The sequence below is a fragment of the Lepisosteus oculatus genome, chromosome 21 (assembly GCF_040954835.1).
Source record: "Lepisosteus oculatus isolate fLepOcu1 chromosome 21, fLepOcu1.hap2, whole genome shotgun sequence".
Taxonomy (NCBI): Eukaryota; Metazoa; Chordata; class Actinopteri; order Semionotiformes; family Lepisosteidae; genus Lepisosteus; species Lepisosteus oculatus.
In genome coordinates this window covers 13,360,930-13,373,023 of record NC_090716.1, presented here as the reverse complement: position 1 = coordinate 13,373,023, position 12,094 = coordinate 13,360,930, and the positions used below count along the sequence as shown (strand labels likewise).

The 12,094-nt window shown below is 39.5% G+C and overlaps 1 protein-coding gene across 5 annotated transcripts in view; it reads right to left on the bottom strand.

Moving 5' to 3' along the window:
* Window positions 1-8,424, bottom strand: part of ptpn5 (protein tyrosine phosphatase non-receptor type 5) — a 56,421-nt gene extending 47,997 nt beyond the window's left edge. For 4 of the 5 annotated variants that reach the window (XR_011182875.1, XR_001477278.2, XR_001477277.2 and 1 more), the window contains exon 1: window positions 7,945-8,085. The gene's annotated coding sequence lies outside the window, so the exon portion shown is untranslated. The other variant, XR_001477281.2, reaches the window with a different exon arrangement.
* Between the last annotated feature and the right edge of the window lie 3,670 nt (window positions 8,425-12,094).

Below are 12,094 nucleotides of genomic sequence, written 5' to 3'. Positions count from 1 at the left end.
CCTTCTCAAATAAATGGGTCTTTGGTCATGACTTAAAGACTGGCTCTCATTTATATTCTGGTGTATGTGTTACACCACATTCCACAAATAAGCTGTGTGGATATGCTCTGCCTCCCACAATCCTCATCTGAACTGCTCAAACAGTCAATAGCCGCAGAGTAGCAGACTACAGAGAGAGGACTGTAAGACACACACATATCTGCAAGCGATTCAGGAATTAGTCAACAAGGATCTCACGGGTTAACAGCATTTTAAAAATCAATCCATAATGGAACAGGCAGCCAACTACAGTAGGGGCTGGCTGTGAGGAGGCAATTGAAGAGACATTAGATGCTCAGGATGCTTTTTTAAATGAGCTTGACTACACACAGCACTAAAGATGAAACCAGGGTGTCTGAGACTCCCATGTCGCTTGCAGCTTTAATGCCTGGGCCCGGCTTGATTTGTACACTTCTGCTTCAACTTCATCTGTACCCAGAATGATATGGAAGGGTGACATTAAAAAAACCTAAACACGCTAAAGAATTATTCAAATTAAAAGTACTGTATGCTACCTTATCCAGGGTAGAAAACTGCAGTTTTGTTAGGTAGCAGAAACACTCGAAATCTAAAATATTCCACAAAAATCTCTATAAAGATGTATTTAACATCAGGAGGTTCCCATGGAAACACCTTTTACTGCATTAATAGCTAGATGTCATAGATAAATGATTTTTAGTTTCATTTTAAGCCCTGTGGATGACTAATCTGGGATCATTAAAAGAATATGGCGATCCTCTATGTACTTAAGTAAAAGGAGACGGGATGTGTTTAGAGAGTGCTTCTGAGAAAAGCAGTGTTAGTTAGTGTCTCTGTTGAAAGAGGAAAAGAAACTCCAGGAATTCAATGTGCTGTCTCGCTGTCATGGAAAATACATTAAGTAATGTTTAATGTTGCCTGATGAGTTACAGCAATTGTTAACAGTAAAATAAATATGACTGGCAAGACAGGGTAAAGGTGGAAACAGAAGCATAATAATAATAATCTTAATAACAGGCTTATGAATTATGGATTGGTATTCTTGTGCAAGAGTCCTCTGTTACTCTGCACATGCATCAATAATGCATATTCATAACCAATGAGGACTAAAAGGTTGCTTGGGATTTGTGTCAATGATCTGTAACAGGGTACACCATCGTCTAAAGGAGCCAGAGACAAAGCTCCATTTCTTATGAGGCAAAAGATTTGTTAAAGTTGGAGCCTGGACACCTCTCTTTCCCCGGGTTTCATCCCACTCCCAGATGCAGTGTGGTTCAATTTCTACTCTTCTGTCGAATCAATGGTTTGAAATCAAAGCTTTCTTTTTGATGAACAAGCCACTGCTTTTTAAATCAATTTCTTCATTCAAAGGGAGCAATCAACAATCATCAAAGTTTAAACAACTGCCGGTTTTTCCAAGAAACATGAGATTTACCATATCAAAACAACTGAAACATTCTACATGGAATAAATATTTTAAAGGGATCCTGAACTTTGTTAACTCTCTGCCCTCATACTGTAGGTGCTCATAAGGACGTGTGTGCTTGCTCATGTATTGAATTTGAATCTGCACACAGAACATCTCATATACAGTATGGAATTCCACATGTCGAAACTATGCGTCTGTCCCCAGTTTAATTGCTAAGACTTTCTATGGATGTGTTCTTATTCTACAAACAACACTATAATACCATTCATATTCTTTTATAACCTTTATTCCAAAAGACATAACAGACACATAACTATTTTGACCCTAAAACAGACTCCCACTCTAAACCTAATCCCAGTCCCTAACCCTAAACCCTAATCTACCCATCCATTTTCTAACTCTTCCAATTCAGGGTCCAAGGGGAGCCGGAGCCTATCCTAGCAAGCAACAGGTGCAAGGCAGGATACTCTCCGGACGGGACGCCCGTCTTTCACAGGGCACATCCACAAACATCCACAGACATGCACACACTCACACCAGGGCCAATGTTCCAGGAAGCCCATCGATCTACCAGTATGCTTTTGGACAGTGGGAGGAAACCAGCACCCGAAGGAAAAATAGTGAGACCTACAAACTCACTGCAGATAGCACATCGGCCCTAGAATTGAACCCAGAGCCCCAACAATGAGAGGCAGTAATGCAAACCACTGCCCCTCCATGCCACCCAACCCTATGATCTGCAGGATTGCAGGAACACATGTTATGCAATGTAATGTATACTTATGTACCTATTATGTGTTTTTGAACATCAGTCAGAGAAGATGTAACTATAGTGTCATATATGACCTCTCTGAAGGTAATGGATGAATAGGTGGGCTAGTAATGGCATATATTAATGTACATCTCTTTGATGTTGATACGAAGTGGTACAGTGTAAATACTGTGAAACAGTGCCTTGAAAATTAGTTTGATTATATAACTAGAGTATCACGTTTATGCATTTAAACCCTAAAAATGTAATATTTGAAAAAACGAATGACATAGGCAAACAAGAAACTATAATAAAGAAATGTTGCATCACAGCTTAACAGTGTCTCCATTGTTATTTACATACAAAACCACTTTATAGAACCTCAAAGAGAAACTGTTGCCTTACTTACATTGTTCAGATGTTCAGTTGCTTTACACCAGCGTGCAAGTGCTTTGTGATTAATGGCTGTAAGGTGAATTTCCATGATAGAAAATACGGGGGGGTTAAATAATGGTCTCCTTTCTTTAAAATAAACCTATTGTAGTAATGAATCCCTTAATTCATGCAACAGGCAGAGCATTTGCAGTGAAAATATGGCCATTACTGTGCAAGTGAGATCAACATTGAGTCATGTTGAGTCAGCACACTATGTCACCCTCCTCTAGCACCGAGACTGAAATCAAAAGCTATTGTGTGGAGCTCTGTTTCCAATGACTTCCATCTGCACTACAGGCACCATATGGCAATAGAATATAATTTGCAGTCCGAGCCCTTTTTTAGAGAAATATAATCATTTTCCAAAAAGTGTTAAAAATTAGAAATCGCTTTTCTGTATCTAGGCAACGTGACACGGCCGAACCTCTTCACAGGAGCTGAAATCTGCCTCTTCCTGTCCGTCTGTCCCAGTGCTGGGTTCGTTCAATACTGCATGTTCGGGGACGTGCGTGTTGCTTTTGTCGACTTTGGTTTGGCACTGTTTGAAATGTGGTGGTGCAAAACGTCCACCATACTTGATGGGAGGAACCGACTGAGGGACAGAATGAGGAAAATTGTCAGAGGTCGTTTGTGAGTGCACTGCTCTCCACTTCAGGTGTTCAGAGCACTGCAGGACAGCACACGTCATCACACTGAGCTTCGAGCAAGTGTCGCTCAACCCGTATTCTAACCTGGCAAATACCCAGGCTGTGGAACTTGTACTGAACGACTTGTTGAACAAACTAAGAATGCTAGCCTCACACTTGTGGAATCCTATGTAAGGATAAACTTGTGTGTCATGCGTATTTATTATTGCGAAACACCGATACTGTACGTGTTAACGTCTAGCTTGCTTTTGCTTGGAGAGGTATTAAAAGGCTTAGTTTAATTTGTTGCATTTAGCTAAAATATATAATATATACTATACTGTAAAATATATGCATTCAATTTTGTGCATTTGCTCTGTTTTAGCGAGAGCATTTCACTCTTTTCTTATTGGTTACTGATTAGATTAGGATTATTGCGTCTGTTTAAAATAACGCCACTGTAACAATACTTAGCAGCATTAACACTCCATGTTAAAGTGGGTCTCACATTTATCTGTCATAAAGAGAATGATTTATTATTCATGGCAAAAAGCTCAGACTACTTATCCGAAAAAACTGTGAACAGTGACAGACGCTGCATACAGCAAATGTCTCGTATAAAACTGCCATGAAAGCTTTGTTTCCTTTACAAAATCATTTTAAAGCAAGTAAATGTTTACCTACTTAGTATAGTTTTTGCTTAATTTTCCTTAGGAGCTGAAGTCAATTAGATTTAGTGCGGAGAAGAAGAGAACCACACTAACAGTATTAGAATTTGCCACTAGTTGGGAAAGACGTACAAACTTTTATTCAGCACTGTACCCTGTTACACAGACACTTCAGCTATCAGTTTCAATAACTATCGACTGGAACGAGTTAATTAACAGTACATTTTCTAAACTGTTACCATAAAGTTATTGTTTTAACTCACATCTACACTGCAAATCAAGAGGTTTCTCCTCCCTCCAGTATGCGTAATCTGTAAAAGCAGATTGCTTGCGCATGTACTGTATTCGGAGAGGTTGTATCGTTGCTTATTCTGAAATCGCTTTTGTTTTTTGTACAGTAATGAGGGGGGCAATTCACTGTGACGAGTATGGGCCTCTTTAAGACCTGCAGTCCTACAACAAGCAAACATGTAAACAGCTCGATTTAAAAAAATAAAAAACGGCAAACTGATTCATAAGGCCCACAGCCAGGGCAAGGGTTAAAAGATGAGCCTTAACTTCAAAACAGAATATTAAATGTATGCTTTTGATTTTGTGCATATGTTCAGTTTTATCAAGTGCATTTCACTCTTTCCTTATTGGTTACTAATAAGATTATTGTGTCTTTCTGTTAATGCTATAGAACTGTAACAATAATTACTTGCATGAGATTAAATTTAGTTTTAAATACTTCAGTTTAGGTCACCATTATAGGTATAAGTAAACATTCCATAAACATGCTATTAATAATGCTATAAACATTAGAAAAATATTTAATGGTTAAGGATAAGGGAATTTGTGAGCCTATGGTCATTATCAGGGTTTTGGTCCTAACATTCAGTTAACATGGTCAGTGTTCCGTGTGGAAAAATACAAATAATTTATTATTATCTAGTTATAAATGTGATATGCAACCGGTTGTAAAACCTCTGCTTAACTGCTACTGACTATTGTTGTTGCATCAGTAGCATCATGTAGTCTTTTAGGATATTCAGAAACTGAAAAGCACATAATTCTTGATTTTGTTGCTTTGGAAGTAACTTATGTTTTATAGAGCTGTGTGCAGAATAAATCTTGTCACCCTTTTTAGTATTGCCCAAATGTTTCCAGACTTCCCTTGTTCAAAGTTGTCATCCTGATCAACTGACCACCTTATAATTTGGTTTGAAGGGTAAGAGAAACAGTTATGAATATACAGTATATATAATGTATACAGTATAAACAGATTTAGATTGTGGCTGTGAATTATGCTCACACTTTACAAAAGAAAAATAAGAGGGTTAATTGTAAAATGGAGACAATGATACAACCCCAGATACGGTCATTTGGAATGTAAATTGCAGTAATTAAACAATAAATCCAATTTAGCAATTCCAATGTAGTAATTCAACACCAAATTCACAAATTAACATCTTTCAGCTGGAATGTAATTCTACAGTCATGCTTCCAAGTTCATTGAAATCTTGGGGCAAGATGACAGCTTTAAGCACTGCTATCATTTCAGCCCAATTGTTAATAAACCCTTGAAGCCAGCAACCAAACAAGCAAATCCACCGATAATCTAGGGAGTTGTTGTGTTGGTGTGTTAGTGAATGTGCCTTATCTGTGATGGGAGGTGAGGTAGACTTGAAAATATTTCCACATTTGCAATATTTAATAAACGATGAGCACAAGCTCTATATTCAAGGTTCTTTTACCTACAGTATAACTCTTTACTTGTTTTTCTCTAAATTAGTACATACTGTATATATTTTTGTATATATTTAAAAATAAACATATTTCTGAAAGTGCTTCTGCAAAACAACAACACAATAACTGAATGAACTCTACACACCCCTAAATTCTTGATTTTTCTCAAATTGCGATTTTTTTCAAACAGAACCTTTGTTGTAAACACTAAGGATATTCTGTGGCTTTCTAACATTTAAAGGATTTTTTTAAATGCTCTTTTTATTACAATTGTTATTTTGCATTACAAAATGTTGTCACTTAAGCTTTACACCACAATGACATTTAAAATATTAGTAATATTGGACATTTTTCAGATTGATAATGATGATACTTGTATGGTATCACACAGAACCATCCTATAGAACAGACATTTAGATTTTAAGAAAAGGTACTAGAACACAGTAATGTCTTATTACCCAGGCCATTTGTGGTATGACCTGCCAGTGCCATTTTGAATTACTGTACCTCTTTTCAGTTTTTATCCAGTGTATCAGCATCTACTGTATTCTCCTGTTCAAGGAAACCTTGGAAAATCATAAAATTTACCGTCTTTTTCAAGATGTATTTCACTGAATTTGATCGTTATTAATATAATTCTTGAGTGGAGAACATTCAATGTAGTGATGATGTGAGGCAGCAAACTCAGTAGAGAGGTTCTTTGCTTGTGAAACCAGGAACTCCTCACATACACACACCCTCTGTGATTATGCTCAATTGAATTTGCTCCAGCATTTTCTAAGATATCACTCTTGTATTGGTATTTTATGCTTTGATTCACACTGTTGGTTCTGTATGTACTGTAGGATGTATAGTGAAACAATTTAACCACCTTCATTGGAAATGTGGCCTCTACTGTGTGGGGACTGGAAATTAAAATTAATTTCCAACTTTTTGATTTAACCTATTATGCAACACAACCACTTAAAAATATTTAACCTGTAAACTTTCACTCTGCTAAATGACGTACAGTGTGTCTTTAAGCAAGCTCTGTGGTGCTCCCAGATTCATTCAATAAATTCCTTAATATCTCTGTAAGAAATAATAATCTCACTGCCTTGATTGTCTGAGCACAATTCCTGAATCTGTACTCTCCATACCTTTCCAGCTTTCTTAATGAGCCTCCTTTGCACTAATGGGCACTCGGTAAATTGCACACTACTGCTCAGTAGACTCTTGGATATGTTCTGTACATTGAACCTCTATATTTTCTGCCCCACAAAAAAGAAACAGCCTGGAGTTTGGTTTAGTCAATGAACAAGTGGCTGGACATGTACACTTTACTGAAGAATGTTTAAAGCATATACAAATCTAAAGAAAGGCACACTGAATACATACCATATCACCTGTCTGTCAAGTAACCAAAGCTGAGATAGAGTTACTGCTGTACACTGAGCTCTCTGAATGGCAGAAGAAAGCAGCAGCAACAGCAACATCTCTAAAACTGCAGCTTCCTATATTAGAAAACAAATGTTCCCTAAAAAACTGCACAGGGATAGTGTGTATATCCATGTGCTCTGTAATGGTTTAGTAAAGTATGGAGTGATTATTGATGAAATTCACATCACGTACTGTACATTCAGAATGGCATACAGTATAAATCTGTGTTGAATATACAACACATACCTTGACTGTACTGTAGCTGCTGCAGGGATAGAATATATGATGAGATGCAGTCATATTTTACAATTAAATTCATCTGGCGTATTGATTTTTCAAAACCAAAATAAATAGCCAAAGCATGATATACAGTACAAGCCCAAGCTAAAACAGTCAAACTGATGCTCAGTGGGTGTTATCTTCTTTACTAATTAAAACTGTAAATGCCTAAACTTATTTGCCACATGAAGATTATTTCTCGACAAAACAGAAGCCACTGATTCAACTGATTTCTACCACTACTTGCGCAAGATGTACAAATTATTTTAGTAGAAAATGATTGCTTTAGAATTACCAGCACTTATTTCATTCAACTTTCCATAAAATACAATAGTAAAGGAACTCATTTACATGATTCTGACGTATATACATATATACCCTATATGTAATCACATTCATATGTAAACCTAGATATAGTATGAGTATATTTAACACATACACATTTCTATGCATGTACATACCTCTATGACAGAAAGCCTACTATTTGGCGTGATAAAACAAACACACTCACACAACACTGGAAGAAAACCAATAACTATCATTTCTGATTTAAAAAGCCGCTGGAAAAACCATGCATCAACAGTTTCCTACCTTTCCACACTGAGAAGATAGTGGAAATGAAAACGGCGGGTCATGCAACATAATTAATATTCACATCACAGAGAGCAGCGGGCAGATGAAAAGGTGGAGGGCACGGAGGCGAGGGAGATGATGCTGTGCCGTAGCAAGGCAGCAAACCTTTATGACTGCACTGCTCAGGTCACACTCCCCGCTGGACCCCGGGTCTGACGGGCTATTTCTCTCTCGCCGTTGGCGGCGGCGGTGGTGGGTTTTGTTGTTGTTTTCTGGGGGGCTAGTCCGTAGGCTGGTTAGGTAGCTCGGTATCTGTTCGTAGCCTTGACAACCAGAGAGGGGAACGGGGAGAAGGGAAGAGCGCTCCAGAAATCACGGCACGTCTCTGAACCCGAGCACAGTGCTGCAGTGTTGGCCGCCCACCTCCCTGATTAAATTGTGTGGGCTGCATCCCCTCCCCACTCTCGCTCTCTCTCGTCTCTCTCACTCTCGTCTCCCCCCCTCCACACTATCTTCTTTTCAGCTCACCGGTTTGATTGACAGAAACCCTTTCAAACCCCACCCACTCACACACGCAGGCACACGTTCATCCTCTCTCTTCCTTTCTGCGTGTGTGTGGGGACCTCTGTCTCCCTCTCCTCTCTTGTGAATAAAAGAGGTGGGGGGGGGGGGGAAACATGAATGAAAAATACATGAAAGCAGCAATGCCTTGGGGACAGAGCTTCAGTGCAATCCACTTCCACGTGAGCTTTGCTTCAGTGTGTCGCTGGTGTGTGCGGCTGCACACATACAGAGAGGTCTGTGTGGTTGTGGTCTGCAGCCCCTCGACACACGCTTTCCGTTCATTCAGCTTCTCCCTTCGCTCGTCCCCGAAGGGCTGTTATTCCCCGTTTGTTTTCAAAGGGAATTGAAAGCGGCACTGCCAATCATAAACATGATAAGGCTCAGACGGCTATTATTAATAAAAGTAATAACAGAAACAAAATAACGATGGGAATAATCATAATTAGCACCTGTCAGGCAATGTTACACATTTTAAGAGCGCATAATGCTGTATAACAGAGCGGAAGAATAAGAACCTAATGAAGACTGCTTTATCATTGAAATCTGGGCTTTCAAGGTGAAAGCACACTTACAGATAGCAGATCCATTGTTCCTGCCTCTCAGCTGCTTAAAGAATCTAATCCGACAGTTCAGACTTCCATACGATAATAGATAATGACAAAACTGTAGAGCAACATGGGGCTGCTTCCAAAGAGCATTTTACCAAGGGTTTTTCTTGAACTCGCTTGCTTTTTAGCTCCACAGACCTGTTCTTGGGTGATTTCCAAAGAGGCGTCTTTGGATGTGTAGTGAGATCAGTTAAGGAGACTGCTATCAGCAATGTAATATGGGAATTTTACTTAATTAGCAAATTGTTACCTGGTTGACAAATAATAATTATAATAATAATAATACGTATTTCTATAGCAGGTATAGCACTTCCTGCCCCAAAGGCTTCACATACAGGAGACTCTTTATCCACCACTGAAGTGCAACATCCATTGGTTGACTCAGGGCAGCCATTATGCACCAGCAGCCCAGCTACACAGAAACGTCAAAGTGAGAAATTACATCACCAGCTGCATTATGGAGGATTTGAGGGAGGCCAGAGTGTTCAGGCCTAAAGTGCAATTTAGACAGGTTTCTGGGGTTAATACCCCTAGTCTTAGGACCACTGCCCTGGGTCTTTAAATGCGCCACCAACATCACTTCCAGCAAAAACCTGCTTTCCTTGGGAATCTCTTATCCCAGTTTTGACCAGGCCTAGTTTGCTTAGCCTGCGGGACAGGTGTCAGTTTCTATGGTATATCTAAACAAAGGGTACTAAATTCCTAACCATCTTTGTAATATGATATTTTGGCAGCGGTTATACCCACCAGAGAAAGGTGCCAGATTAGCAGTACTGTGAGAATTGTCACTGAGAACGAGCACTTGAGGGCTCATTTGCGAAGTCTCACCCGTCATTAATCACACACACTGTAAACTGGGACAAATAGCTCTGTCTCAGGACCCACCCCCAGAACACGTGAAAGCAGGTACTGGGTAAGCCCTGAGTGTACATGTGACAGAGAAGGTCAGGAGCAATCTTCATGAGGTAAGGGTAGAATAGTGTTCTGGATTTTCTTTGTGCATGTTTGAATTGAATTAGCTGGCATCCTAAATTACTAGAGAGAAAGAAAGTTGTAAAAGATTGTGTCCCTATCAAAGTCACTCTCTTGTCTAGTTCTCTATCTTGTATAAAGCTAACTGGGAGAGGACTGCATTCAAATGAGAGAAAAAGTCACATAGATAAAAGGCTACACCGCCCTCGAAACTACTAACCAGCTGCTTGATAAATGGGAACTCTCACCAGGTAAGACTGAGTAGCAAGGCTTCTTCAGATCCTGAAACATATTTAATTAAAGTTTCCTAAATCGCCATGAGCGTATTGGCTCCAGAATCCAATCAAATCCTTCAAGTGCTTGAGAGGCCAGAGGGGGTCGCTGTTTTGCTCATATCTGAGAGGCTGGCCTACTAATCTCACCTTGCCCTTGGCCCTTCAGTTGTTGTCTTTTTATAACATCACTTTATTAACCCTTTACAATTTCTTGCATTAGGAATTTATCTTATCGCATACCCCAGCTTGCTCTCCATGACTGCTACTTTATACTGCTACACGGGGAGTTTCAGTCATAGTCAGCTAGCAACCTGATCCAGGCTCGAACCTGCAATCATAGAACTGATCCTGCACGCCAGGCAAGTGGCTTGAATGGCTGAGTTACTATGGAGGTCCCCAGGAGGTTAAACCAGCAGCTTCTCTCTCAGAGTTATCCCAGTAGGAATTTAAGTAGCCTTATCCACTTCTCTAACTCTCTGAAGAGGTTTTGGTGCTGTGTCACCTGCAGAGTATTCACCTCCGTGTCTCTTCTTTCAACAAGTGACAAAGTAACCGCGATCTTCTCTTCCAACAGCTGAAGGTGAGAGTGAATGACCCCCAGAGATCTGTTTCTGAGGGGTTCCTGGGACAACCCACAGTAAGATTGGTCAGCCTCCTTAAAAAGCGTCTCGCTTGCTTTCTTCCCCTCGGATATTGTAGTTTGACTTGAATATTAAAATGAGTATTAAAAGTCCCCACAAAACGACTTAATTTTTTTACCAAGTTGGCTTTCTATTTTTGAGGAACATGAACAGTAAGCGCTGGTTTGAATTTGTAAAGAGATTTGTCAGTTTACCTGGAATATGTCGTTCTCTGAATCAAGCATTGGGCAAAATGGATGAATTAGGGGCCACAAAGAAACATTTTCATCTTTACTTGTAAAAATACCTAGTTTTGGCCAGATAGCAGTAGGGATCCTGGTTTCAGTGTACCGTATGTCTACAGTAGTTGGCTCAGGACATCCTCCTCCAGAGAGAGCTCTGGAGAGCCATACTGCACATCTCTCCCAGGTACTGTATAGAAAGGAATCATCTTGCAGAGAGATCCATTCTGTCTGGATTTCCGAGACTCTGGTAATATGGTCAATACACATCATCGACTTTCCACTCCAATAAAAACTGACACTTCATCTTTTCATGTCATTCCCCTGTAATGGCAGCTTTGCAACGAAAAAGAAAATTCGGGTCTCTATCAGTTTCAGTTACTATGTAAGATAAATTAATAAGAAACTGGGGGAAATTACTTTTAAAAAGAAAGGTAATACTCTGCATACCAACTCTACACATACAGTAAATCCCTGCAACTGTAAACTTTTTAAAATAATTTCTCCCTTACATGAATGACGTTTAACTGCAATGTAACACTTTGTGAAATTCCCTTTTCTCAGCACTACAGCAGGGATGTACAGTGGTACCCCCTCTCTCCAGCTGTACCTCCGCAGTACAGGTTTTTTGGGATGTTGGATGAGAGCCTACCTCCAAAAGCACCGTGACACGAACTGTTGAAAAGTGATGAAAAAAAGGAGATATTTTATATGTTTCAATGCCCTCAGAAGTGGTGTGTGAAAGACAAGGATATGAGACATGGAGTGGGCAGGAGTATTGGTGGAGGTACTGTTAAGTGAACAGAGTACAAAATGCAGTTTGAAGTTGTTAAGTGTAAGAGAATGCAACAGTACTTTTATTTTCAACTACACCCAGTTTTGTCAAA